This window comes from Puma concolor, chromosome A2 (assembly GCF_028749965.1).
Source record: "Puma concolor isolate L17-30 chromosome A2, mPumCon1.1.hap2, whole genome shotgun sequence".
Classification (NCBI taxonomy): domain Eukaryota; kingdom Metazoa; phylum Chordata; class Mammalia; order Carnivora; family Felidae; genus Puma; species Puma concolor.
The window spans coordinates 127,784,258-127,809,030 of record NC_141668.1 but is presented as its reverse complement, the minus strand read 5'-3'; the positions used below and the strand labels follow the sequence as shown (position 1 = coordinate 127,809,030).

The following is a 24,773-nucleotide window of genomic DNA, read 5'->3' as shown; positions in this document are numbered from 1 at the left end:
TGCACACTTGTTCTTGGGCTCTGGAGATTATAAGTATGTTACCTAGGAGAACAGCAATACTCTTTTGGACTTGACTCCACTTTCTTTACACACTTCTCTATCTTTTAGAAGCCTCCTGCACATATTTTTAAAATGTGTTTTAGAAAGGATTTAGTGACAGTGCATGAGACCCTTTGATTTTATTTCCCCTTTCTCTTCACCTTAACTAGTAGCAGGAGTCACTGGTGTGCTTCAGAAAGCTTACTTATGTTTGAATACAGTCTAAATCAGTGCAGACCCTTGACTGGCTTAATCTTTGCTTGCAAATGACAATGCAGTGAGACCAGAGGAAGAAAAAAAAATTACTTCCTTTCCTATTGGAAACCTAATAAGTAGTTAGCCTGACCCAGTTTTCAATAAAGGAGATTTTCTGATGACCCAACAGGAGTGACTATCTGTAGTCAAAGAAAGGGGAGGGTGAGTTTAATCTTTAATGCCACTGGAATGGCAGCTGTTCTCAGCTCTGTCTGATTCTGTGAAGGATGGTGAAGATAGAGCTGCTTTTTCAGTCTAGGGAGAATTTTCCTTTTGAATATTCCAAACGGGGGATTTGCACATGTGCCTCAAGAGCTAATTGTCTAGGTTCCATCAGGAATGCAGCAGGAGAGGAGCGTATTTCATGCTTAAGACCAGAGAAGAGCCACGCAATACTCAGTGGATAAAAGGCTTGCGGTCCCAGCTGGGAAAAAGAGTCCCATTATCTCCCAGCTGCATAGACATTCCATACGGCTTGGTTCTGCCTGGATGCACAGCATGCCTGGCTGAGAGCTTGAAACAGAGTTCTGCAGAAAAATTGTAAAGATCCCGAGACATTTCCCTGGTAAGATCTGTAAGTACAAAATTGTGCTGTCTGCTGCATTGAGAATTTTGCTGGGCAAGCTGCGGCTTTTCTTCCTCTCAATGTCTTTGTATTAGCATAACAGGTAAAAGCTGGGGTTGGGGGAGAAGTCACTGCTTTATTTATGCTATGTTTCTATGATGTTGATGCTTAAAATGCATTTATTCCTCGTGAGAGAAAATGTATTGAATCTGTATTCTGGGGAGCTTAGGATCAAACCAGGGACAGAGAGACTACAGGTACATTTTTCAGTGTTTCACTAGTCTTTGCTGCAGTAAAACTAATGGGCAAGACGGGATGACAGTGCTAATTCTGGTACTTTCAGATGGCTTCACGCCCTTTCTGTAACGGCAAATGAGAAAATGTGATTGCTAATTTTTTTTCATCGTAGGGTAGAGGGGTGGGGTTTACATTGGCCAACAGATGATTTAAAGGAATGGTTGTAAAAAGTTTCCTGGGGGAGGGATTTCGCTCCCTGGAGGGGAGTAAAGCAAGACTGGAGGTCACATGACCCCACCAAATTTTTTCTGGCGTTTTGCTTCGCACCCAGCTTCCTGATAATCGCTTCTTTTCATTTACAATAGGTAAGCTTTCAGTATTAAGGTACCTGTAATAGTTTATGAAAAGTTTCAGAAGTTGATGACTTGGGAACAAAACTTATAAGAGCTCTGAGATTAGCCACGTATAGCCCATTATGTTAACGGAATACTATCAACTTTGGGGGTTTGGGGAGAAATTGGAATTCATAGTACTTGCTTCTCCAATTGAAAACTACTTATGTTTAAATAATCAGCATCCTGACTATGTCCTCTGAGAAATATTCACAGAATGAGTAAACAGAAGTTATATGGAGAGAAAAAATAGGGAGAACAGTAGAACTACATAGAATCAATTTGGAAAATGAGGTATTCATAAGCTGATCTACAGTGGCAATGTTTTTAAAAATCTTTCTAAGAGAAAGAGCCATATGTTGAATATTGAATTTCTAGTTTTGAACAGTCTTCATGTATCTGATGGGTTTATCTTTCATTATTGTTGTTAAAGCTTTTATCAATATATGTGCCTTGTATTTTATAAGAATATATTTAAGCACGCTCTCCCATACCTCACCCCCCCACACACATGTGTAAACCTACACAAAATACACACATACAAAATACTGTCATGATTTGTATCACAAACAGAAGCACAGAGTCTTTTCATCTTTGATACTTCCATGATTTTTTTAAAGCAATATCATGGCTATGCAATCCAAAGATGTCAAGTATATAAATCTGCACTTTTTATAAGGCTTTGTATGAGGTTGTATAAATGCATAACTTATCACATCTTAGCTAAAAAACTACTCATTTATAAACTGCCATTGCATTACTTCCTTTGAACATTTCTAGTTAAGTGCCAGAATAGTTTGTTTAGTATTCTCCATGTAACTTTCCCTAATGAAAACAAATTCACATTGTCATTTGGAGAATTAGTACATATTTGTTTTAAGTTTAGAAAAAAAAGAATCAATTATCTTGGGAAAAGAATATGAAGTGTATTAAGTTGTTTGTATGCTTTTGTGTTTTTGATAACTGAAAATAGTAATATAAAAGTAAATTTGTACCTTTTTAATTATTTTATTGGAAGGAAGAGGGTTATGAAAGATTTTTTTTACTTATGTATATATTTTAACACCATATTAATTAGAATTCAGCAGCAGAAGCTATACTCCTTAAAAATAACTCAAGCTAAACAAGCTAAACACAAGTGTTCAAAAACAAAATCCTGTCACCTGTAAATAACAGTCAAGATATTTGGAGACATCCTGTGCCTAAATTCTAATAACAAAATGAGAGAGAGAGAGAAACAGAGACAGAGAGAGATGCACAGAGAGAGAAACTTTAGAAGAATACTTTTTTATTTGTTTTGGGAAAACAAACATTTTGATAATGTGATCAGTGATAGATAGATAGGTAGATAGATAGATAGATAGATAGATAGATAGATAGATAGATAATAGATGTTCTTTTAAAAGAATATGATCTTACCCTACCCTTTAAAAAAAGTATTGAGTTTATTTTAGATTTGGATTAAATAGGAAAAAAATGAGCCGATATGAAACTGAAGAAATTGCTAAATTTTGGGTATTTGTTTTTTCCCAAAGGAGATATTAGGTCCATAATAAAAGCACTCGAGGTAAGAACAAAAATTATGAAAGTATTAATAGTTTGAAGTCACTATTCATAGGATGCATTTTTAAATATTAAACAATCTCTTGTAAAGTCTTCAATATGATATTTAAAGAAATTAGCGCATGTATTTTATGGTTATTTCCCTTACATACACCACCTGAACTTCAATTGTATTATCAGTTTTATGTTATTGAGATTTATGGTATTTTAATTCTGTTTTAATTCACACAGTATTGGTTAGACTTACTTGGAATTTGAAAAACCTCAGTCCTTACCAATTACTGCATAATTCATCATTCCTCTATTCTTAATTTTGAATTATTTCTTGGGTTATTGGATTTCAGTGTTAAGTAATACCCCACCACCAGAGAAATAGTCATAGATGGTATATTGTCTGTGTGCCTACATAGAACATTTTCTTCTTTTGCCTTATACATGGAAGACACATTAATCTTTCTTGAATCAGACATATTTTCTCCTTTAGAAACTTGTAATTATTGGAAACAATGCTGGAGATTCTTGCCATACTGAATGTTGCTGTCCACTGGTTATTAGATGTGTACGAGATTTCCATCTTGAATATAAGTTGCTTCTTTCTGATGAGTGTCTACATGATGCTGTGTGTGTGTGTGTGTGTGTGTGTGTGTGTGTGTGTGTGCGCGTGTGTGTGTGTTTTGCCAGAGTATGTCCTAGAGTTAGTCTTTATCAATTTGCTTGAACATGGTGTCCCCCATTGATTTTCATTTTTATATTTCAATTTTGTTGTTGTTACATTCTGTTTTTACTGTTAAATCGTTTGTTCCTTTTCTTCAGGGTCACCAGTTATGAGCATGTTGGATCTCATTTTTCTGTCTTCCACATCTATCATATTATCCCATTTTATTTTTAATGTTCTACTTTTTTAGTTCACTTTGATTTTTATTTTTAAAAATATATACAGAAAGATTATATTTTAGAGATATTTAATTCCTATAAGAGTAATTGCCTAAGCACTTTGCTCAAACTGTGGCTGATTCTTCTTGAGATTTATACTTTTCAATTGCATTTTTCTTAGATTTTTTCCCCTTTATCTTCTTTTTACTTAAAAATGTATGCATAAGGGATGAATAGAGAAAGCACAGAGGATTTTAAGGCATTGAAACAATTTTGTGTGATACTATCATGGTAGATGCATGTCACTGTGTATTTGTCTAAACCCATAGAATATCCCATACCAAGAGTGAACCCTGGTGTGAACTATGGATTTTGGGTGATAGCGATGTGTCATTGTAGGTTCAGTGATTGTAACACATTGTAGAACCACGTACCATTGTGGTGGGAGATGTGATAATGAGGGAATCTGTCCATGTGTGCGGGCAAGGGAGTATAACCTGGCATGTTTGGGGATAATCTGTATCCTCCTAAAAGTAAATAAGGGAGAAAATACTTGCCAGCTTTCCTGTATGACTCCATCCACCTACTTCATGGAGGTCCATGTTTTTCTTTGCTTGTTTTTTTGTTTGTTTGTTTTTAGTATTTGGCAGCAGTGGAATTGTGCTTCAGAATCTATGTTTTGGGGTTGTACTCACTTACATTTTTATTAAACACAGAAGGTTTTTTACTTTGATTTTGCATCCCATCAACATCACTATGTTTTTCTTTCTGTTGTTTCTGTAGAACAATAGAGGAATAAAAATCTCTTAAATGAACTTTAAATAAAAATCTTTCAGCTTAGAAGAATTCTTTCAAATGGAAATTTCATTAGAAAATTAAATTATTCCCATTATTCATATTGACAAGAACTATTCTAGTCAAAATCATGTTTGTCTACACTATATATTCTAGCATTAAATACTTGTTATGATGAAGGCATAATAGGGTATACTAGAGAAGGACAAAAAGCAGTCATTGGGCTCTCTTTTATTATTCTTTTATTCTTTATTATTATGATTACATTTTCCTTTTTTTAATTTTTTTTTTCAACGTTTATTTATTTTTGGGACAGAGAGAGACAGAGCATGAACGGGGGAGGGGCAGAGAGAGAGGGAGACACAGAATCGGAAACAGGCTCCAGGCTCTGAGCCATCAGCCCAGAGCCCGACGCGGGGCTCGAACTCACGGACCGCGAGATCGTGACCTGGCTGAAGTCGGACGCCAACCGACTGCGCCACCCAGGCGCCCCACATTTTCCTTTTTTATTCTCTTATTCTTTAATTTTCCTGTCAGTCTTTAGTGATGAAGTCTATGGCCTAGTTAACTATCTTACAAAGAATCCTAAGGTAATTTAGAGTGAATTAGGGTCCTAGTAGCATGAATCAAAATTAGGAGTCTCAAATATTTTATGACATAAATTTGGTGGGCATAAAATTTATACGTAACAAGCTTCCAATTAAATGAAGATATGAATAAAATCACTTAGATATTGAGATTTTTTTAAAGAAGCCATAAGAGAATGACGTGTCCTATGAATTAGAAAACACATGATCTTACTGGTAAAAGATATTCCATCCTCTCTAGTATGTATAAAGTGACACCAGCTTCTGGAGGCAGAAGGATCATACATCAGCTATATACTCGCTCGTCTCTACATTTGGCACAGGATAGGTTTGTAGTCTCAAGAAAGTAACTTAGCCTCTCAATACCCCTGTTTCCTGTCCATAATGGAGATAATAGTAGATCTGACTTCACAATCAAAGCAAGAGGAATAAATAGGTTAATGTGTGAAAAATACCTTGGGAGAAGGCTTTGAAATTAATAAGCGCTTTGTATTAGTTGTTTGATCATTTTTATATTAGTGTTACTATTACAACATTTGTCTATGAGCCTTGGGATTGACTGAGAAAATATGATATAAAACAATAAAAAAGTGAATATTATAAGCATCATCTCATCAATTATACTGGGTAATTAATAGAGAATTAAATTTGGAGGTGTAAATTATAGTTAGATATGAAAAGGGAGCTCAGGGAATCTTGTGACAAGATTCAGAGATGCTGGCCTTCAGATTTACATAGCCTAAAAATAGAAATGGTATTTCTGCATGCACCAAGCAATCAGAGGTAATCAATAAAAATGGTTTATTTAATTTTTTCATTATAAAAACAATATACACAAAAACAGAAGAAAAGAATAAGCCATAATCCCTTTCACCAAAGAAAACCATCAAAAAATATTTGTGATTTCTTTCCTGTTGGTAATGGTTTTGTTTTTTCTGGGTTTTTTTCTTATTAAAATTTTAAAATCCTAAAAAAGTAATCTGTGAAGCTGGAAACAATAATAAAATTTGATCTGATAGGAAAGATAATAAAATTTAAAAAATTGATATCTTCCCACATATTTCTAGTCCCACTTGCCAAAGATATTTTTCTTTTTTTTTTTTTTAACGTTTATTTATTTTTGAGACAGAGAGAGACAGAGCATGAACAGGGGAGGGGCAGAGAGAGAGGGAGACACAGAATTGGAAGCAGTCTCCAGGCTCTGAGCCATCAGCCCAGAGCCCAACGCGGGGCTCGAACTCAAGGACCGGGAGATCGTGACCTGAGCTGAAGTCAGATGCTTAACCGACTGAGCAACCCAGGCGCCCCGCCAAAGATATTTTTCAACAGTTTATTTTATTGTACTTATTGACTGACTTTTATTGGGTGTATGAAGCATTCTATACTCATTTTTTTGCGATTTTTACTAGCTTAGAAATCAGATACTCTATTACATTTTAGTGAACATACATATTTTAACAAAAAATGAAACTTTGTTTTTTCTAATAAAGCAAAAGATAATGTAGCTATCCTTTTTACAAACAGGACAATGGCTTGTTTAAATTTCCTCCAAGATATTTCTGCCAATGTCCATGTTGCTACTCTTTTATTTTCACTTTATTTTTAAACTTCTCCTAACACTTTTTGTCAACGTTTATTTAGATTTATGACATGTTTTTCTGAGTTGCTTATTAACCATTTCTTCTTAGTGCATATACATACATCTCCTAGGTTCATTTTGTGTGTACTGAAGACCATTTGAAGGTCATTATAGAAACGGTCTTAAATGCTCCTACAATTTATATTTCTAAAAATTACTTACTTTACTCACATTTTAAATAATAATGCAGTTGATTCTAGAATTCCAAGTTAACCTTGTTAACTTTCTTCTCAACATTTTGTGCATATTCTGTTCACTGCTCTTCTGGAATATAATTTAGCTCCTGAGAAGACTGCTCATAGTCTAACTGTGACATCTTTGAAGATATATTTGTCTTTCTTTCATTCTGGTAGATTTTAAAAATTCCTCTTTGCAATGACATCTTTGGGTTTATTACAATGTGCGTAGGTGTGGATTTGTTTTAAATATATACCATTCTGGCGTCGACAAGCTCCTAAATATGTCTAACTTCAATTTTGAAAAATTCTCAGCTACTATATATTTACTCCTATCTCTTTTCCATCTCTCTTTTCTCCAAGATGCTCATTAAGTATTTGAACCTTCTTCTTTTCTTCTGTCTTTGACTTGTTTTATTTATTTTCATACCTTTCTTTTTTTTTTTTTTTAATTTTTTTTTTAACGTTTATTTATTTTTGAGACAGAGAGAGACAGAACATGAACGGGGGAGGGTCAGAGAGAGAGGGAGACACAGAATCTGAAACAGGCTCCAGGCTCTGAGCAGTCAGCACAGAGCCCGACGCGGGGCTCGAACTCACATACCGGGAGATCATGACCTGAGCCGAAGTTGGACGCTTAACCGACTGAGCCACCCAGGCGCCCCAATACTTTTCTTTTTTGTGTTTCACTGTGTTTTCCTCTCCCTTGTACTTCATAAATTTATTTTTCTTTTCAGCAAATATTTTGGATTTCTGTAATTTCTATTGCTTATTTTAAAAATTCTCTTATTTTAAAGTTTTTTTTATTTTAATAATTTTTTATTTTAATAATTCTCTTATAATTCTCTTATTTTAAAGTTGATTTTTTTACAGACAAATTACTTCATTACGTATGTCTGCTGAATTTCCCTCATGGTGGTTTATTCTTTTTGGTGTTTGTCATCTCCTTTTATGACAGATTCATCTTCAGCAGATGTCAATTTCAATGAGAGACCAGCATTATCAGAATTGAAGATGCTTCTCTGTGGCATTGCTTCACTTTTGCCTCTAGAGTTGTTGTCATTTCCCCATTTGGTACTAGTTTCTATGTTCATTTTTAGCCTAAAATTACCTTAACATACATATTGAATAAATTTGGCCCTAGAACTAAGCTTGGCAAAAACTTGATGTTCAGCCTCCTTCTGCAAGACCCTTTCTTTCCAGCAGATAAGTAGAATCCTTGAAAGTTTCCTTTTTAATGGAGGGCCCTCTTTTCCTTGGGTCATTGCAGCTAACTCTGAGATTTTTTCCTCATTTTGGAGCCTCACCAGTTTAACTTTGATTTTCTTCTTTATTTTGGTTCTCTTACAATTTATCTTTCTCATTTATAGCCTTGATTTTATACACACACACACACACACACACACACACACACACATACATACAGGATTTGATACATTACATTCTATACAAAAATGATACCTTTCCGTATCATATTGCATAGTATCATATACTGCCATGTTGACTGCAGTTTTCCTCATATGCTTTCCATCTGTTAGGAGGTCATCAGGCTTTCTGACTTGCTGGTACTTTTTATTTTCTTCTGGTAGTATTATGACTTCATATATTTCTTTTGGTGTGTTTTCTATCAGTTTAGTGGTGCTGCAGGGATCAAGGCATACAGTCATTCCATAACCTTGAACCACAAGTTAATGCTAGGTTTAAAATAAGATTCTTCACAGAAATTAAAGATGGTTTTCTTTAATTTTTCAGTTGTTTGCTAGATCATCACATTAGCTTATAAGATATAGGTAAGGTCAGTTGTATATTTCTTTCCATTAATTCCTCAAATATTAATTTAATGTATCAATATACTTGGTTTAGTCCAAAAGGACAGTTCATTCAATGAGAAAATATGCTAGGAAACACTCCAGAATTTAGTTAGAAGGGCTGGCCAGTAGGTGTTGTTTACATAACCTCTAGGAGTGGTAACTATATTAATTCCTTAGGTTTAATGGTGTACAAATTCTTAAAATGTAGAGGAAATTATTCAAAGTGTTTGTCGGCACAGTAATTCCTCATAACAGAGTCAAGCTGATTGCTAAGTGGACCATTCTTTCTTTAGATGACCTCTGTTGATTAAAAGTGAGAATATTGGATGGATTTAAAAAAAAAAAAACAACTTTTTTTAGTGTTCTTTTAAAGGTGGAAGGAGAAACTCAAAGAAGACATTTTGCAAAGTTCCTAGTAATTTATCACCCTTGTATGTAAGAGGCCAATATGGACATTTTGTTTTCAATGCTTTTATTTGTCCATAATTTCAAAGTTTAATTGATTTGGCTTTTTACATTTGTATGATAAAGGGGCAGTGTCAGGAGACTTTTGTAGTCTTTTGTTTTGTTTTTTTGTAGATCTTTTTTGTAGATCTTTGTAAATATCAGGAGTATAATATACTTGCTGGAATAGAGCTCTTGGCAAAAGAACATAATTTTCCTCTCTAGCATGTGTCAAAGTCCTCCAATCAGTAAAAAGCAATAAATGAAAGAGAAGGTCAGAAATCAGACATGATGCTAATTTTCTATTGGCTGATATAAGAGTAAATTAAAGAAAGTCCTTAAAGTTTTCTAGGGATGAAAAGGTTACAGTTCCTCAAGTGTTCATACAAGGTAGTTTTTTTTTTTTAAGTTAATTTTGTTTTGAAGTATAAGATGAAGATGTTTTCTCTAGGAATTAATTTTAGCCAGCGAATTCTTAAACATGCTTAATTGGGAATCTGTACTGCTGACAGATAAACTAATTCAGACATTCCTCTCTCTAAGTTAACACAAAAGTGTGTATTCACAAATTCTCCTAAAATTGACATCGTGGGTATACTACATGTAATTTAAGTTTATATTTTGTGCAAACTGTGCCTCTTTGGTTTGTAGACAGAAGAATGAGGCTTTTATCTGCATCTTTCTGTCAAGATACAGGGAACTTTGGTGGGGAAGGAAAGCTTTTTGTTTGCTGACTTCCCTCTCCTTCCATCTTTGTCATAAGATGTTCAGAGAGATTATGTAATGACAGAAACAACTTTATTATAGAAAGAGGCTGGAATTTAAAAGGCAAAATCACCTTTTTTCCATGTGTAGTTCAACATAGAAAGCCAAATAGAAGTTTTCATATATTTACACAACACATACATTCCTTATCTGTGCAATACTTGAGACACTTCCTTTCACTATTAGTGACTTCTTTACTTATGAGATAAAGGTAATGTTTTTCACAGAGAAGCATGGAACAACAACAACAAATCATTTTATGCCACTGAAATATCAAGATTCATAAATATATCTTTGGATGTTCTAAAATATTTTTTTCCATTCTCACAGTTTTAGCCACTGGATATTATTTATTTTGTGCTTTCATTTGTGCGTGAAATCACCCCAGTTTATCCAAAAATTCTAGTTAACTTTGATCAATAATTTAACATATTTAATTACCAGTATTAATATTACAATTAAATAAAACATACTGTTAATAAACAATAATAAAGGTGATTTTAAAGCTTAATTAAATAACATTTCAGAGCACCAAAATTTGTTAATCTCACCTTTATAGATGATTGAAAATTATGATCTGTAAGTTAATTATTGCTCTTGTCTTATAAACATAGTTTTAAAGGGTTTTTTTCTCTGTTTTTTTTTTTTCTTTTAACACATGGTAGTCATAGAAGTTTGAGTCATATTGTAACTTGTTTTATTCCCATTGGTTGTGCTGTCTCCTAACATCTCAGATCTAGCAGACTTGGATCCTGACTTCTTCTTTGTATATCCAGTGCCCAACTCACAGTAGACAGTGATTTTATTATATTAATTAATTTCAGAAATATTGACTGAATAATTATGGTGTGATTGATGCTATTCCAGGCATTGGGACATTTAATTCTGAAGAAGGCAGTATAGAGTCCTGCTATTGTGAATTTCAAATTTTAACATGTGCTCTTGAACTCAATTAAACATTCATATCTACAAATTAGATGGCAACATTGTTAATTTTATAACTTACTGAATAAATGAGCATTAGAAATTAATATATTATCTAATTCCAGGATAACTTTTTAGAATAAAATAACATGATACAGCAATAAACACCAAAAGACTACTTAAAAGAGCTAAGTATTTGCTCGGAATAATCATTATCCCTTGATAGTGATAGATAGTTATGTATTCTAGGTTATGCAAAAAAGTCATAATCTGCCTAAAAAAGAATGTATTAGCAAAAAGTAGCATCTCATAGTATATAAACGTTCACATAATTTTCTAATCACATGTCCCAACTCCTTTACCTGAATGTTACTCATTTTCATCAACTAAATGGTACTTACGGACTTACTGAAATGGTGAGATCTGTTCATAATTTGCAAACTACATCAAATTTTAACTAACTTTGGAAAATTACTCTATATAGCAAGTGAGGAAAATAAAAAACAAACAGGATATCATTTATTTACTTATTTTTAATTATTTTTTATCAAAGTAGAATTAACATGCAATGTTATATTGGTTTCAGGTATATAACATACTGATTCAGTAATTACATACATTACTTAGTGTTCATCACAACAAGCATAGACACCATCTGTCGCTCTACAATGTCTTTACAATATTACTGACTATATTCTCTAATCTGTACTTTTCATCTCTATGACTTACTTATTTTATAACTGGAAGTTTGTACTCTTAATCCCCTTTACCTTTTTCACCCAACCCCCTACCCATCTCCCCTCTAGGTATCACCAGATTGTCTCTGTATTCAAGAGTCTGTTTTGTGGTTTGCTTCTTTGTCCATTTGTTTTTTATATTCCATAGAAATTGAAATTGTAGTTGTCTTTCTCTGTCCAACTTATTTCACTTAGCATAATTCCCTGTAGGTCCGTCCGTGTTGTCACAAATGGCAAGATCTCATTCTTTTTGTGTTTGTTTGTTTTTTGTTTTGTTTTGTCTTGGTCTCATTCTTTTTTTATGACTGAGTAATGTTTCACAGTGTGTGTATGTGTGTATGTGTGTGTGTGTGTGTGTGTGTGTGTGTGTGTGTGTGTGTGTATCAAGTCTTTTCCATTCATATATCAATAGACAGTTGGGTTCCTTCTTTATCTTGGCTATCGTAAATAATGCTGCGATAAAAATAGGGGTTTTCTTATCTTTTCAAATTTATGTTTTTGTTTTCTTTGAATAAATACACAATTGTATCAAATGGATCAAGAATATCATTTATTTTAATCTTTTTTTCAGATTATAAAAGTTATATACCTTTATTATACAAAATTTGGAGACCGCAGCAAAATATACATATTAATATTGTCATGTCACTCAAGATATAGAATTCTTTCAGTCATTTTTTGTGCATGTGCATGCATGTATAAAATACAACATTGAGATGAATCTATATGTTCTATTTTATACTTGTTCTTGTAAATTAACATGCTGTGAGCATTTTGAAGAATCATCAATATTCTCCTGAATCCGAGGGATATTTCACCGGATGGGTGTCCATAAATTTTCTCAAACAAATAATGTATCATCAAGTATTTAGCTTTTTAGAACTATTTTCTACTTACAAAAAATGTTATGATGACTATATGCCTATACCTGAATATTTTTTCCTGAGTATTTTACATATGTCTCTGATTATTTTTTAAAAATAAATCCCTAGTATTAAAACTTCAGTGTTAAATAGTATGTGTTATTTTATTTTATATTTAAATGTTTATTTATTTATTTTTGGTGGGAGGCAGGGCAGAGAGAGAGGGAGAGAAATAATCCCAAGGAGGCTCCAAGCTGTCTGCACAGAGCCTGATGCAGGGTTCAAATTCATAAACCGTGAGATCATGACCTGAGCCAAAATCAGAGGTCAGATTCTTAACCAACTGAGCCACTCATGTGCTCCAATAGCATGTATTATTTTAAATATGTTAGCATGCATATTACTAAATTGTCCTTTGGAAAGACAGTTCCATCTGTGCTTCCAGGCACCTGAGTTCCCCTTGCCACACACGTGTAAACAGTACATATTATTAAAAAAAAAATTTAATGTTTATTTATTTTTGAAGGAGAGAGAGGCAGAGCATGAGTGGTGAGGAGCAGAGAGGGAGGGAGACACAGAATCTGAAGCAGGCTCCAGGCTCTGAGGTGTCAGCACAGAGCCTGACTTGGAGCTTGAACTCACAAACTGAGATCATGACCTGAGCCAAAGTCAGTTAAGCATCTGACTGAGCCATCCAGGTGCCCCAACATTACATATTATTAATTTTGAGTACTCTCCTATTGGATTGGCAAAATAAACACACAAATAAACTATGTTCTAATATTGCTGTAAATAATCCTTTTTCCATAAATATGGTCTGAATATTTCATGCATGTTTGTATCTATTCCTTTTATTAAGGTCAGCCCATATCCTTTGCCCATTTTTCCATTGAGATTGTACATTTTTTCTCACGCTCAAGAAGTTCATCACACATCAAGGAGATCACCCTTAATTTTCATACATGTCTCAAACTTTTTTCCAAGTTTATAATATGATAGCATTTTAAGCATGAAACCTCGTAAAATGTGTGAAATACTCCCTGAACCTCTGTTTGTATGTATATACATACATTTGGCTTCCAAAAATTCAAAGGACTGCATGAAAACTGAATGAGTTAATGTTTCCAAGTATGTTTTTGTAACTATAAGGGGGTGTACACTTACTGTTCTTAGTCTTAATATAATTAAATCCATATTTAACATAGATTGTGCATTAGATCATAAAGTGTAAATGAATACATTTGAAGTGTACTAAGGAGAGGGACTGTGTTTTCAAATTTATATAGGTCATGCACCTAGGTCACGGTCTAGCATGTGGTGGGTACTCAACACATGCTTGATTAATGAATATAGATTCTACCAGAGAAACATAAAGTTAAATACATTTGTGCTTATTCCAAGTATACTATTACAGTGTCATCTAAATCTAATGGTGTACAAAATAAGTCATATTAAAATGAAAATTAATGCTGAACTTAAATTTATGTCTCTGCCCTTGGCAACCACAGTAATCTAGTCCATGATGAAGCAATCAGAAAATTTAAGTAGTTATTTATTATAGAACTACAAATTGTATTTGACCTATCTTTGAAGTTGATGTATATTATGATCTTTCAGAGATTTGGCAGATCAGGACAATTCAGAAGTGCACATAGGTATAGGAAATAGTTTTGAGGGTAAAGCTGTAATTGTAAACATCTCTGGATTTGGCAACAATTTATAAATTACAGAGAAATAGACTGTCCATGTGACGTGTATGATAATTTCTTATTCAGATAGCTGAAAGAATGTGAGATACATAACTTGGTTTTCCAGATGCTCAGAAGAAGAGCTTCTCATTTTTTTGTTAAACTGCATTTAACTTCATATAACTTATGGTGTTCATATATGATCCCATTTTATTTTGGAGGAAAATAATGAGATGGGATATTTGGATTTGCCTAACAGTATTTTAGAAATACATTCTTTTGTTTGATTTAGACCGGAATATATTCACACTTTGTTTGGCATATTTAATAATAAGATAATAGCCATCAAACAAACTTGTTTTATTTCTGGTTTAGAATCATGACATTTATAAATCGGGTTATGCTGCAGGAAAAAATAATCTCTAAATCTTTCTTTTCTTTCTTTTTTTTTTTTAAACAGGAGCTCTTGCTCATTTTATCCAATGACTTATTTTCAGAAAATGTCAGTACAATCTACTTTAAGCAGAGACAGCACAGACAACAAATGCAAAATCAAATATCAAGTATGCATGTTACTGAGTACACTTTCTACATATTGCATTTTGTTTTCCAGCTTTCTTTAGTTATAACTGGTATATAACATGTTATTTTAAGCTGTGCAACATATTTTGATATATGTATATTTTGCAAAATGATTATCATAATAAGGTTAGTTAATACATCCATCACCTCACATAGTCACATTTTTTTTCTTTTTTTATAGTGAGAACTTCTAAGATCTACTCTCTTGGCAACTTTGAAATATACAATACAGTATTCTTAACTATAGTCACCTTGCAGGGCATTATATCCTCAGAACTTATTTATCTTATAAGTGGAATTTAACCCCTTCCCCCATTTTCCCCACCTTCAACCTCACCCACTGGTTCATTCCCGGGTTTTGGCATTTAACTGCCACTGCAACACCCCAGAGATGATATATGTTACTTGAATTCATGTTTAACTGACTGAAGCCAGACTTTGTGGGTGAGAAATAATGAATTGTTTTAACCACCAATTTTTTTTTTAATTTTTTAAATCTATATTTATTTTTGAGAGAGAAAGAGAGTGTGAGTGGGGGAAGGAACAGACAGAGAGGGAGACACAGAATCTGAAGCAGGCTTCAGGCTCTGAGCTGTCAGCACAGAGCCTTATGCGGGCTTGAACTCATAAACCACGGGATCATGACCTGAGCTGAAGTCAGATGCTTAACTGACTGAACCCCTCAGGTTCCCCTTAACCACCAATTTTTGAGGTTGTTCGTCATGGAGCATTAAATAAGTAAAACAGTTACAATCACTTACAGTCAAAATTTTTACAAGGAAAACATAATGCTATGAAGTATCTTCAAGCTTCCTATTTTTCACATTGCAGACCCCTAATCAATGCACCCTTATTAAAAATATGCCAAGAGTTTCGGGGTGCCTGGGTGGCTCAGTCACTTAAGCGTCTGACTCTTGATTTCGCCTCAGGTGACGATGTCAGGGTTGGTGGGTTCAAGCCCGGCAACTGACAGTGCAGAGCCTGCTTGGGATTCTTTCACTCCCTCTCTCTCTGCCCCTCCCCTGCTCTCACTCTCTTAAAATAAACAAACAAACAAACTTTAAAAAATATATGTACCAAGAGTTTCGTGGCATACGCTTGTCTCTGAAAGCTATATGTGGTTAATTTTGGATTTTCAAATCCTTAAATTTTTTTTTTTTTAATTTTTTTTTTCAACGTTTTTTATTTTTATTTTTGAGACAGAGAGAGACAGAGCATGAACGGGGGAGGGGCAGAGAGAGAGGGAGACACAGAATCGGAAACAGGCTCCAGGCTCCGAGCCATCAGCCCAGAGCCCGACGCGGGGCTCGAACTCACGGACCGCGAGATCGTGACCTGGCTGAAGTCGGACGCTCAACCGACTGCGCCACCCAGGCGCCCCAAATCCTTAAAAATTTTAAGTGCTATAAATGCAAGCCTTTTTTCCTACCTCCTTCTTTCCTAGGAAATTGACAGGAAATCTCTGTTGGATTCATATTCACCTTGATGTGTGTTATATGTGCAGAGTTGGTTAGAACTGGAACCTAGTCCAAAATATAAGACATGTGTGCTGTTTTTGGACTTTGAGGTGAGCTGGAGGGAGAAGAGTAGAGCAGTTTGACAGATACCCATTTACTCAAGTCAAGAATATGGAGGACTTTTTCTTCTCATTCTCAAAAACCTTCATAATTATCATAAGTGATTTTCTTAAATATACTTTGGTCTTGAATGTTATTTTATATCAGGTTGTAAATATTGTTGGTTAGGAGTCTACCCAAAGACTGTCACATATTTCTCTGGGCTTGTAGAACAATTTAGAAGTACAAAAAATAACCAAAAAATCTGTTTTTTAAGCATAATTTCATTGTTACAATGTGTGTCACCATGTGGATTTCCGTTTTGTAGCATGATTATTTTGTTTTGCTAACATACATCATTGTGGTCACTAATGGTGATAATATTAAAACCACACTGATTTCCTCAAGCATTATGATATTAGTAGGTAAGAGAAACTCGGTAGACCTGGTTAATAAGTAGGTACTTTTTCACATGAAAGCTAGAGAAATGACTATCATATATCTTATTTGCTTTAAAATAATACTTATGGCATACCTATTTCCTTAAAATTTCCATTGTTCATTTGAAAACTAACTGTTAAATTGATTCACTTCTCTATATAATTATGATGTGACTGCATATTTATTCATAGCAAATTCAAGAACATTCATTTGCAGTTGCCATTCATGTAGATGTCAAAAATGCCACTTTTTATTGTGTATATTGTGAGAGGGCAAAATAAATAACCTTTCCTCTGCTTAAAATTAGATTGCTTTTTAAATATGTCATTAATCATATTTTAGACTTTAAAAGATCAAAATGAAATGGCCCAGAATTTAAAATTTTCCGGAGTAATAAACACTGAATAGTTTAGTAATGTTTGACCATGCTCCAGGTGAATTTCTGAAGATGGTACACTTTTCTGTTCTATAGACTTTCAGTTTTTATATTAGCTGCTAATGTGTATAATTATGATTTCAGAGTTGTGACCCCTACGGCAGAGAAATATTTATAAGAGTTGTGGTCCAGCCACATGAGAATAATAAGAAATACATATGGACTTAATTGAGCTGTGAGGAGTTTGCTGAACAAAGTTAGCTGTAACCGGGGTCAACGGTTGCAAAACTGACTCACAAGAAACTGTTTAAGAGTAACTAGGACCCACAAAATCCACCTTCATCTGAAGAGTTTAAATTTGAAATCTCCAGTTGTTATCATAATATAATTATAATTAAGGTTCCGTGTGTCTATGTGAGTAATATGGCAGAAAATCACCCAAGACATAAGGTAGCTCCCCGCACCTAAATTTTGTCCTCAGATTTCTGCCCCCCACAAAGTTAAAATTCATTGGAGGTAGTCAAACTCCTTAGAGGATAAAAGTCTTTTAACATGGGATGTTTTTGAATGAAATATAGATGACAAATGAAACCCATGATACTAATACCTTTGAGTTAAGTTTAGGATTGAGTCTGTGCTAATTAGAACTGGTTTCTGTGTGTGGTGGTGTGTGTGTGTGTGTGTGTGTGTGTGTGTGTGTGTGTAGAATGCTTGTCATACTTAAACTCTGAGGAGTCTCTGCCCAGTTAGACTTGTACCTTTGTAATTAAATATCAGGCTTTAAAGGTAGCAGTTTAAATCAAAAAGTATTAAAAATGTACTAATTTTTATTTTAAAAAGTTTTGAAATGTTTGAGAGAAGTTAAGATTTACTATTTTATGAGAGTAATATACAAGAATTAAATACTTAGGGGCGCCTGGGTGGCTAAGTCAGTTGAGTGTCCGACTTCGGCTCAGGTCATGATCTTGCAGTCTGTGAGTTCGAGCCCCACATCCGGCCCTATGCTGACAGCTCTGAGCCTGGAGCCCGCTTCAGATTCTGTGTCTCCCCCTCTCTCTGCTCCTCTCCTGCTCATACTCTGTCTGTCTCACTCTCAAAAATGAATAAATGTTAAAAAAAAGAGGGGGAGAGCCAAAGCATAAGAGACTCTTAAAAACTGAGAACAAACTGATGGTTGATGGAGGGTGGGAGGGAGGGGAGGGTGGGTGATGGGCATTGAGGAGGGCACCTGTTGGGATGAACACTGGCTGTTGTATGGAAACCAATTTGACAACAAATTTCATATTTAAAAAAATTAAATACTTAGAAGGATTTTCTTTATTAGGGTCCTAGGGTTGATTGGCAAGACACCTAAAACAGTCAAGAAAACAAAATATTTCTATTTTTATAAATATTTAAAATTTTAAGGAAATTATAATAGTCTAAGTTATCAGTGAGCCTGATTGTTTACATATATTCAGTCTATTCAACTTCAAATAATTTAATATTAACCATGGCGAAAATGTAGGTTTTTAAAATTTTACTAACATTATAAAAAATATACCCGTGTCAATTAAGCTTAACATTTTAAAAGGAAAATAGCATTTCATGAAACTCTAATAATGTGGATATTAATTCATAGTGCCTGAGTTGTATGGAGATAGAGACTTGCCCAAGACTACAGAGTAGACACTGAGTCTCAGATTTTAAAATGCAAATCCAGTGGCTGTGGTTTCCCTATTCATTCTCAAAAAAAAAAAAAAAAAAAAAAAAAAAAAAAAGTTAGCTCTTTGTAGATGTGTGAAAAATTTTACAGTAAAATAATGTAATGTTCTGAAACAGTCTGTAACCTTTTATTGTTAATTTTCTTGTTTAAAATCTACTAAAGCCAGAAGAAAATAAAACCTACAGTATATTAAAAGAAGCCATACTACTGCAAATAAGATATTATCTGCTATTGTTTTTTTCTCTTCCTGGTTGAAAAAAAACCTTATCTTCTTGGATATGATTTTTAACTCTAAACAGAACCAGTAGTTCTGCTTCTGTTGACCTTTTAAAACAGTATATAGGTATTTTGAGTCTGTATATACACTATATTCTTATTTAGAATGCACAATAATTAATTTTATATTATTTATTGCCTCTTGAGCAGATTTGAAAAGAGGATCTGAGTAATAGCTACAAAAATGGCATCTTTTTTTATTCTCTTCCTTTACCTGTTTTGATGATGATCCTGTGATATCAATTAAGAGGGAAAGCAATAAATTCATATATCTGTTTATATGCACACACATGCTTTGTATTTGTATACAGCCGTGTCGGCTTTTTGACAAAGGAAATACTGGCAGTTCCAAATTTTTTTAATGCTTCCTCTTCCTCTTTTCTTTTATTATAACTTTTTACATATTTCATATATTTCTTCTCCCAGTAGGTTTAGTTGCTTTCATGTGCAGGTGAATTTTAAACTACTTATGGGTGGCATTTAAAAATTGTTGTATTATATCTGAGGACTTCTATTCAGCTGCTGTATTACTCTTGTATATTTTACATGGCCAAAAATGTACTAGACCAGTGTCCTTCTTCAGGAAAAGTGCTTTATGTTGTCTACATCTGATGTTTACATCAGAGGCATTCAACAAAGTCTTACAAAGAGATGGAGAAATCATCTTTTTAAATATTAATGTCAGAAGAGCAGAATTGCTTTTTGATTTAAGATATGTAAATATTCATTTTTATAAGTTTGACTTTAAAACATACACAACTCTGCTCAACAATAGAAGAACCTTTTTTTTTTTTAATTGAAAAACCACATAAAGCAGGTATACTATCATGGAGAAAGTAGGTACTTTCTATATCATTGTCAAAAAACAAAAATTGCTTCTTGATTTAGGATCCCATAAACTCATATGGAGGTGTGAGTGGCTGGAAGAAATCAATACCATCCATTGTTTCTTGGAGGGTGGACTATGCTCACATCCAGCTTCTGAACATTTCTAAAATAGTTTCTCTTGAAGACGGCAAATTTGGGGAAAATAAATTCATTTTATAGATGAATCCTGCAGTAAGGTGACATATCTTATAATGACGCCGCTAAGATTTTCATTTAATATTCAGCAGCCCTGAGGATTTCTCTATCTCCTACTCTAAATCAGTACTTGAGGAAAAAAATGATGAGCAGGTTGCCAGTGTTGTCAGGATTGTCATTGAGATGAAGCCCACATGGTGAGTGATGTGAATATAAGGCCTCCTGGATCCTGCCCCCAGCCTGCACCTGTTTTCACGACCCCTTCTTCATCTTTCAGTCATGAGAAGATCTGAGATTCTCATTGTAGAGATAGAATCTACCTTTCCCTTTTGGTTCAAGAGAAGAAGGAGTAGTGAAGAATTCACACTGGCCGTCAGGCACATGTAGATTTGAACACTGCTCCGCTGAAGTTGAAGCTAGTCGAACTGGGACATAGTTTTTGACTTCTCTAGCTTCACCAGTTTTCTTACCTATGAAACTGGGAAATAATAGTAGCTCTTTCTCTTATGGTTGTTCAGAGGATTGATTGGCATTAATGAATCTAAAGGTTTAGCACAGTGCCTGACATATAGTAATTAGTGAGTTTCAAGTAGTATAGTTTCATTAGATTCATTATGGATAAAAAAATGTTGTAGGTAGTGTAGGGAAAGTGGTAGCCCACTGAGGATATATAAGACACCCATGCAGCATTTGACTCATCTGTATCGCAAATGCCTGATATTCTGTTCACATTAGTAATGATTCCCAAGTTTTTCACATGGACTAACACATTGACTCTCATAAAAACCCTAAGAGATAAGTGATACCATTCCACGTTTTACAGGTAAGTAAAATAAGGCCCAGAGGGCCAAAGAAAATTATTTACCCTCAAAGAGCCATTAAACAGTGGAGCCAAGGGGCACCTGGGTGGCTCAGTCCGTTGAGTATCTGACTCTTGATTTTGGCTCATTTCAGGATCCCACGGTTCATGAGATCGAGCCCTGTGTCAGGCTCTGCACTGACAGCATGGAGCCTGCTTGGGAGTCCCTCTCTCTACCACTCCCCCACTCTCTCTTGTGCTCTAAATAAATAAATAAATAAATAAATAAACAAACAAACATGGAGCCAGAATTTAAAACCAGGGTCTTTTGCCAAAAATCAGTGGGTTTTGCCAGTGTACTCTCCATTCCTGAACTGGAAGCCAAGACACCCCAGAGCATCCCAGTGATCTCACAGAGGCATCACAACATATAATTAAATGTTTCAAAGAAGCACAGTAGTTACTCAATTTCTGTCAGTTACTGCATGAACTACTACTCTGAGGTTTGTTTCAGCACTATATTGTCTACTTTCCTTTCAATATCATATGTTTGTTGAAGCGGGGTCTCCAGCAGTTGCTTTGGTACGAAGCATATACTGCATGACAGTCAATATGGAACAGGAAATAAGGCAGGACACTCTTATCCCAAGGTATGCGAAGTTGTGTTCTGCCTAACAGGAGCACACTTACCATAGGTAAAAGTGGTTATTTGTCAGTGGAATAAAAGTATTATTTTTCTTCCAAAATACACACATTATGATTTTTGAACAGCCCCCTAAGTTGTTAGAACATAAATTGTTTGAACTAAACTACTTTATAAATGGAGGTGTTAGGTATTTATTTTGGCCTAAGGATGCCAGAAGAAAATTACTGAGACACTAAGAGCAGCATGATCAGAAAAGAGTGGTAGAACCTGTACACTGCATTGTCCCAGTGCCTCAGGGAAGCCCGTGTTCGAAATTTAGGGATCAGTTCACTCAAAACTTAAAGCACCTATAATTTCTCAGGTACTTAGAAATACCTTTCTCAAGGAGCCCACAGTAAAATAGGGAAAACAGACACAAAGGTTTATGGAAGAGTGTGGTGTTAAGTGTCAGAAGGACCAGCTCCTTCCAAGCAGGTCACATACAGATTTAGGATGGCTGTAGCATTGAAAAAAACAGGAGGGAATTTCACTGGGTAGAAGAGCAACCATAAAAAGAGGTAATGAGGGGTGCCTGGGTGGCTCAGTTGGTTATGTATCCGACTTCGACACGGGTCATGATCTCAGTTTGTGAGTCTGAGCCCCGGGTCAGGCTTGGTGCTGACCGCTCAGAGCCTGGAGCCTGCTTCAGATTCTGTGTCTCCCTCTGTCTCTGCCCCTCCCCTGCTTGTGCGCTCTCTCTCTCTCTCTCTCTCTCTCTCTCTCTCTCTCTCTCTCAAAAATAAATAAACATTAAATTATTTTTTAGAAGAAGAGATAAATGAATGATGAAGGTCAAAATGTGTAGCATTTATAAAATAATCAGTGCAGTTATAATGGAGCATTCAGTAATTACACTATCACTTATTAAATACTTATTAGTTCTCTGGCAGTACTTTTGGTACTGGGTTGTGAAGATGAAAGTCAAAGTGCCTTTCCTCAGGCTCTGATATCTCTTGGGGTTCCTGACAAGAAAACCGAGTTCAAGTGAATGGTAGGAGATGAGGTTGGAAGGGAAGCATAGGGCTGCAAGTACTATATCACTTTTAACTTCTAAAGAGGCAAGGGCTGTTTAGAATAATAAATAGAGGGTTAGATTACTTTGGATTAACTAGTAGCCAGATGCATGCACAAATATTGATATTATTCAAATTAGGTTCTTCTTAATGGGGAAAAATGCCATATTTTTGTACCCTCCTGCTGAACGAATGAGAGGCATATGTATATTTTTCCAGAATCATGACTTATTCAGTTTATGGTCTAATTATTGGTTGAGAAGATAAGTAAATAACAAATTATCATATGAAAAATGTGAGCCTGGGAGTAATTAATGCAATAAAATAGATTGCTCAATATGTGTACAACTTCATTGTAAATTCTAGGAAAAGGGCTTGATTTCTGGAGAAAGATAATAACATTAAAAAATCTTAAGGGATTAAATTAAGAGATAATTAAAAATATTTGCAGGGTGCAGTAATCAAATTCAGTAAATAAATTCACTAACTCTGGCACAATGAGACTACTGAGTCTTTGATGCCCTGATTGTCCTAGAGGTTTGGCCCAGGTGGTTAGGATGCAGTGACAACTCTCCTTTGTCAGCTGGTTAATCCTAGATAGTACTGTAGTTTTAGCTGGAGGTGTCTATTAAGTTACCTATTGTCTTAGGTTGCACACAGCAATTCATGAGTAATTACACCTACTGGTATGTTACTAAAACAAACTAGTCAAAAATCCCCACTTCCACAATTCACTAGGAGAATCATCTTTCTAGGATATCTCTAGGTGGTATGGGCACACAGCTCGAACAAGCTTCTCCTGATGTAGAGTCACCGTTTATTTATTTGCCCATTCATTCGATATTTGAATGCTCACAGCCAGCGAGTATGATATCAGAAATATTACAGAATTCAACCGAGAAAGAGATGGTTTCCAGGTGGAAAACTTGGTAAGAGTTCAAGAAGGTGGTGGCCTGCGATCCATGTACTAAAGAATAGACTCTTCAGTTCTGTGTGGGCGTATGCATATTCACCATTCTAGTCACAGACTCTGGCAGGACAGGAGGGTATAAGTAAACTGCAAAGAGGGATGATTGCAATGGCAGGGTGAGTGATAGCATTAATTGAAGAGTTCTGTATTTGTATTCACCAGTGTGAGCCTCTTTCCTATCTAGCCGTCACATAACTTGAATGCAGTTTGTTATTAGCTGTGACTTTATTCACCGGATGAATCAAACCTTGGGGATGTTGAAAGCTGAGTTTCTGTGTGTTGCAGGAAGGGAGAGATGAAAAGAAGTAATGATATCCTCTTACTTTCTCCATTATTAATTTAATGTGGCCAGTGGTTATTAAGCACCTTCTATGTGCTAGCTCCTATGTGAAATTATGTGGCTATAAATTTAAGAAAAGAAAACTTTCCTGTTTCATAGGTCAACAGAAATACAGAGATCTGTAAAGAGTCATGATAAATGTAATCAATAAAAGAACATAAATGTAGACATAGTAAAATGTTAGCTCAGAAGAGGTAAAGAATAATTGCTATTGATGGCCAAGAAAGACGACTTGGTGAAAAAGTTTTTTAATCTCAAGGTGTTCAGGAAAAAGATTTCTCACCCTCTGTGCTCCTTAAAAAGACTCACAAAAGCTGGGAAGACAAGTGGCAGAAACAAAAATTCCATTGTTAATGAAACAGAGTCTGGTGTAACTCAAAAATACACGAACACAAAGCAGGAGGCTACATAGTGAAAAGAAATACAAAGATGAAAAAAGTCACAGCGAAGTGCTTTGACAGAAAGAAAGCTGCAAGAGGTGAGTGAATGATATTGCAGATTCTCCTAAAAGGATCAGGAACGGAAGCCACCTTGGAGCATGAAAGTTGGTAGTAGCAGGAATGTTGAGACTGAAAATCAAGGCTTATTTGAAAGTCTTCAACGTGGGCTCCCAGGTAGTCACCTTTTCCTGTCAGTGGACTGTCTGTCGCGCTC

At 34.9% G+C, this 24,773-nt stretch overlaps 1 protein-coding gene across 1 annotated transcript in view; it reads left to right on the top strand.

Moving 5' to 3' along the window:
- The first annotated feature begins 380 nt into the window (after positions 1 to 380).
- Positions 381 to 24,773, top strand: part of CNTN6 (contactin 6) — a 290,327-nt gene continuing 265,934 nt past the window's right edge. The window contains 1 exon segment of the mRNA XM_086697579.1: positions 381 to 859. The gene's annotated coding sequence lies outside the window, so the exon portion shown is untranslated.